Here is a 6,000-nt window from a genome sequence, read left to right as displayed (position 1 = left end):
CCTGTGAAAAGGGAATGGAGCAAACCTGACTGATTACCAGCACTGGTTTTGTTCAGTACCTTATTTGTGACTTCATACATAGAGTTTACTTACATGTAGAATTTAGAAGCATTGCCAATCCATGTTTTGGAAATGGCAGTCTCTAAAGACTCAAACAGGCATGAGATAAAATACAATAATAGAATTAATGAAGTTATGCTAGAATATCTGAATTCATCCATTAGGAAAAAAAAAAAAAGTTGTGAAAGAGACACTTCTACTTATCGATCAAAGAACGGAGAGCCATCAATGTGCTATAACCATGAAAAATTAAATGTATTCCCTGAATTTTCCAGTGAAATTACTGACAGTGAGGTCAAAGAAGTGATGATACCTTCATACAACGTTGTGGCTAGACCTCTAGCACTGTGTGTTAGTCTGCCCACTCATGGTTAAGAAAGGCAGCTTGGAAGTCTAACAGATGAAGGTGAGGATTCAATCAGGTTCAAAAGAAATGTCTTTGTCCTGATAAGAGGATAACAGAAAGGATTGATTTGGTTGTTCCGGCAAAATGAAAATAAGAAGAGCAGAAGAAGGGAAAGCAGTAGGGAAAAAAGAGCTATTTAAACTGAAGATATTTTCACATGTATAGTGGGCATAAATAGAGAAAAAACAAGTTTGAACTGGAAATGAGAAGGCAGATCCTCACTGTTAGAGCAAGTGCACTTTGGAATATTCTCCAGTTGAGTAACAGAGACTAAAACCCAACTACTACTTTTATGTCGTAGCTTGAAGAGTGTATGAAAAATATTTTACACTGTGTTTGTTTGCAGTAACAGGAGAATTGACTTAATGGCCCAGAAAGTTGCTTGGAGCCCTGTGCTCTGATATCCTTTACAGCAAACACTGTTGCTGTAGAAGAGATTTAAACAGAAATTAAATGCAGTCCTGTTGAAATTGAAGTGGGAGTTTAAGTTCCCCAAGAGTAATTAGCCATGCTGTGTGTGGCCGGGACATGGAAGAGGCTTAATGCCGGTGCATATCAGTAGGTCTTTAAGTGGTGGAGGAGATTACAGTGACTGGGGCACTAATATTCTTTTAAATTCAAGGAGTCTGTCCTTTAGAATGGCACCCATCAATGCAGTGCTGAGATACAAGTTTAGCACTCACCTAGGTGACAACACGCTGAGTGTGTCTGACTGCCCCAGCTGTCTTCCAGCTTTGAAGGAACCACAAAATAACATAGCCTGTCTTTCACGAAGCAATAGGAAATGCCCTGCCTGTAGAGATTTCATTGAGAGAACAAACTGCTATCAAAGTAACCCACTTGTTTGAATTAAAACAACACACAACACACTGCCTGCCTGCCACAGAATGCTAAATGTGGCAAAGAGGGGAAATAAAACTCAGTTTCCCTAAATGCATACATACTTCCCAGCAAAAATGATTCAATTAAATTGTAGAACGTTTTACCTCCAAATTTAAATGCGATGGGGGAAAGGTATCTTGAACACTGCTCTTTGAAGCATCACAAATGGGATGTGGTAAGCTTCTGCCAAGCCCCAACACTGCCTGGCTTACGACATTTGTTGAGAATTTTTGTCTAATGATATGATAACACAGTACAGTCAGTGATAGCTCTCTTTTTCTAAACTACTAAAAAACATTAAGAACGAATTATGTTTGAGGCATGCCATTAATTGTGGTGTAATTTTCACCATATGTATAATATTTAACTGCACATTTTGTCACAGTGCAATTATAGGAAATGTTTTTCCAACATGTCTCTCTGTCTTTATATACATTGTGGTTGCTGTAATTATTTTCCCCAGTGATAATGGACAGCATTCCCAGAGTCCTGTCTTATAAAACATTTGCTGAGAGACAGCATGCATAAAAAGCAGTGCAGTGTTCTTTTCTCCCACTTTTAGACTTAGTTAAGGCAGAATTCTGAACATGTTGTACAGCCTGTACACATATATTTGTCTCCGCTTTCTCATTTATACTATAAACATTAGATACTTTGTTCTCCATGGTATGATGCTCTACATCCCCCAAGACCCTAAAACAACTGAGTGAAGTTAACACTGGAAAAGTATATGATAATTTGCCTCAAAATGACTATTGCTGTTTGAAGTATGGTGTGGTGTAGTTCTCTCCTGAATTTTCACCCTCATTGTATATGTGGATGCAATAATGATGGGCGTGCAATTAGTCAGCAGTTGGCGGACACTGCACAAGTCACAGCTCTGCACTTAATCTCTTCCTGGAATCTTGGGAGAATAATATTTGCATTGGCTTATGACCAAAAATCATCTAAATACAACTTGATTTTGTGTATTTTACCCAATTGTATAATTGTATGGATAATATGTGTGTATATTAAATGGCATATGCTACAGAGGGTTTTCCCAAGTATAGTATTAACTGCTTTAAAAACCGTTTCTCCTGACATATGGAACATAATGTGGCCAGCACACCTGTCTGGCTGGAAAGGAGAACTGCAAAAAAGAAATAAAAAATGATCTGATTCTTCTTCTACTTACACCTGGCGAATCGAGAGAGATTTCACCAGTGTCCTGACTGTTGTACCATTATATGCCTAGTGTGAACCAGAGAAGATCCTTATTGTCTTATCAGGACTAGAGAAATATTTATCTGATGTGCCTGAATTCCTCTACCAAAAACAAGAAACCCAAAAAACAACCCAAAACAAACAGATGAACAAAAAGTCTCTTGCCTTAGGTTAGACACAGTGCCTGAGCTCAGTGGGAGTTTATATTCTAATCTTCCACCATGGTAAGGGACAAATAAATCTGAGTTAGTCAGTCCTGTTACTTGTGCTTTATGGGCACTGGACACATTTCCTTAGTCTTACCTTATGCGCATCTTAATACAGACAAATACATTAAAATGAACTGTGCATGAGTGCACAATGAAAGCATACAACTTAGAAGACTTGAGAACTTCCCTGCTGAAGATCATGGAGACTTTTTTATGAATTTATCAAAGACAGTCTAATGTAGCTATAGGTATCTGTGCTCAGTGCAGGGGAGTTGGACTAGATGACCCTTAAGGGTCCCTTTCAACTCAAACAATTCTACAATTCTATGATAAATCAATTTCTGAATATATGAATAAAATATATTAAAATCAAGCACAGTGATGTTTACTAATTTGTTAACTTCTAGAGTCAAGTTTCTTCATATGAGTATATGCACCTCATTGAAATCTTTGGGGAAAGGCAACTGTAAACTGCGACTAAACTACAGTTGTAGAGTTCTAATTACCAATATACAGAGACCACTAATATAAGTACTTCACTTTGTTCATGAAATCATATATGTTTTTAAATTTATTTCTAAGTTTATATAATACAATGGTATATATTTATATTATATTACATGTAAATATAAAAATGTATTTCTAAGTTTTTACAATATTTACTTTCAGATATAAAAGAGCAAAATGGTGTACTTTAAGATTATGAGAGCATCTTTTCAAGCCACTAAATAGGAAGAAGAAAGGCTGAATGTAAATAGAGCTAAGATGGAGGGCATCTGAGCTGAGCTTCTAAATTTGAGCTCTTTGGAATTATTTTTCTTTTCCTGGGAAAAGGTGAATTGCTGAATATTTTAAAATTTTATCTAGATGAGACAGTAGAAACAATCTTTAATTGGCAGGAAAATAGAAAGATAATGTTTTCCTTTCTAATGACCAATTCTATTATTATCAGCACTTTGCTATGCAAAGGGCACAAAAGTCTGCCACTGTGATTAGTTACAAGACAGTGACACAGGCCCTGTTCTATTCATGGTGCTTTTTCTTAAATTCATAGCAGAAAGAAAAAAAAAAAAAAGAAGATAAAATATTGCCTTAATGCTTTATTCATGAAGGAGTTCCTGATGATGAGCTTTCTGAAGAGCATCCGCGGTGCTGCAGAGACAGATGTTTTCTGTGGCCCTGATTCAATAAAGCAATCCTATTCAGGAAAGTGGTTAAGCCAGAGAATATCCCTGCAACCTGAGGATGAGAGTATGACAAATTTTCAGTACTAAAAAGATCTAAAACCAAATTCTTTAATGTGACTTCTTTAACTGACATTCAGCTTCCCTCAGAATTATCCAGGGAGGAATTTAAAACAGGTTGAGGGGCCTGAATGAACGTACAAGCTTTTATAGACCTGATTTTTTCCATTACCTATGAACTGCACCAAGTCTCAGACTAACTTCAGGTCAGATTATTCCAAATTTGATGATTATTTCTCCCAATCCAGTTCTAAATCTCCAGCTTGAGGCCTTCTCTGACACAGGTAATCAATGTCCAAATGACATGTGACTATGGAGTTTATTGCTTTGAGTTGTCCCTTATAAGTCCAAAATCAAGAGCTGGATGACATTCCTGGTGTGTTGTGATGGCTTGTGTATATTTTTTACTAAAAGGTTTCTTATTTTTTTCATTTCAGCTCTGACATTTTCAGCTGCATTACCACAGGTGTTGGAGAACAAAATCAAAGAAGTTCTTCATGATCACATTTCCAACAGATTGTGCCAGAGACTGAAAGACACTGAGAGGCGATGACACAGCTGAGAGCCAGACCCAGTGAGTATCTGAGTACCTTCTACTCCCAGTGACAGCTTTGAAGGGTGAAAGCATTCAGCACTGGAGAGGACCTTGTTCTCATCACAGTTTGCTTGTTTCAATGTCATGCTTATCATTGTAGAATATCTAAAACACACAATTATACCTTTCTCTGCCTTAAACATATCCTGCATCCTATTTCTGTGAACCAGAGTGAATGCAATTACTTTGGCCAGTGTGAAAACATGCTGGCAGTGGCCAATCTTGATGACTGACCTTTGTTTTGTTATAAACCCCATTAATTCATACATGGTCCATATGGCGGATTTTTTCCTCCCCCTTCTCCCTTTCCTTCTTCTGACTGTCCAAAAGTCTGGAGTTTTGTATGTCTTTTGCAGTGTCTCCCCATGAGTATTTCAGTTCTGTTGGCACTTTCCATAGCAGTATTAATAATGACATTTAACTGGCATGGGGCCAGTTGTAAAAGTTTATGGAGTAATTTTGTAATAGAGCTGCAAGAGCTTAGCAAAAACCCAGCAGGTGAACAAGATTTCTCCCTTACTCCTTTAAAATAAAAGCTCTCCCGTTCTGCAAGCTTTGCAAAGCCTTTGCACCGTGGTTTCTTGGAGGCAAGATGTGCATATTTTAATGTGACAAGTCTAGGAACCAGTGTTCTCCTGTGGCACTCCCACCTCCAGCTGCAAGGCTGTACCCCTGGTCCCATCCCGAGCCATGCTCAGTACAAACTCTGAATATAAAATTGCTGCTTTCCCTTTGCCCTCCACCTTCCAGCTGCATATTCCCACCCTGGTTCCCTGCTTGGAGCAATGATTTAATAATTATATTTACAATAATCATCAGCGCCTCTGCCTGCCCTCCCCCTCCCAGCTGCAGTTTCCCACCCTTATTTCTCTTCTGTGCCATGATTAATACATATGTTTAAAATAAAACTCATCGTCTCCTTCTCCCTTTCTCCTCCCAGCTGTGGATTCCTCCCTGCCTCCACCTTATCCAGATCTTCAGCCCTGGTTTGTAGGTAAATTTCACAGGAAAAATAGAATCTCTGACAGTGTTGCCCCTTCAGGCTGACTGTCATTTCTCCATTTCAGTTTGAACAGGGGATTTTAATACAAAATCAGATCATAGCCCCCAGTGGTTCTGTCATCAAGCCAATGCACACTCTCAAGAGATTGGGAAGATTCCACTATATTTGACTCTTTTCTGCCAGTGTCTTGGCTGATAGGGATAAGATCCTGAAAGGTTAGGCTGTAGCTTGGCCTGCACTCCTGTGTGAAGGATGTGAAGGCTATCCTGGTACCTCCCTGTTCAGCTGTATGTGACCAAACTACAGAACCACAGAATAACAAAACAGCTGAGGCTGGCAGGCACCTCTGGAAATCACCTGGTTCAACCTCACGCTTCAATCTGAGTTAACCACAG

The sequence above is a fragment of the Coturnix japonica genome, chromosome 2 (genome assembly GCF_054131305.1).
Source record: "Coturnix japonica strain WE chromosome 2, WE-NBRP24, whole genome shotgun sequence".
Taxonomy (NCBI): Eukaryota; Metazoa; Chordata; class Aves; order Galliformes; family Phasianidae; genus Coturnix; species Coturnix japonica.
The sequence above is the reverse complement of the archived record's forward strand: the minus strand, read 5'-3'. Positions refer to the sequence as shown.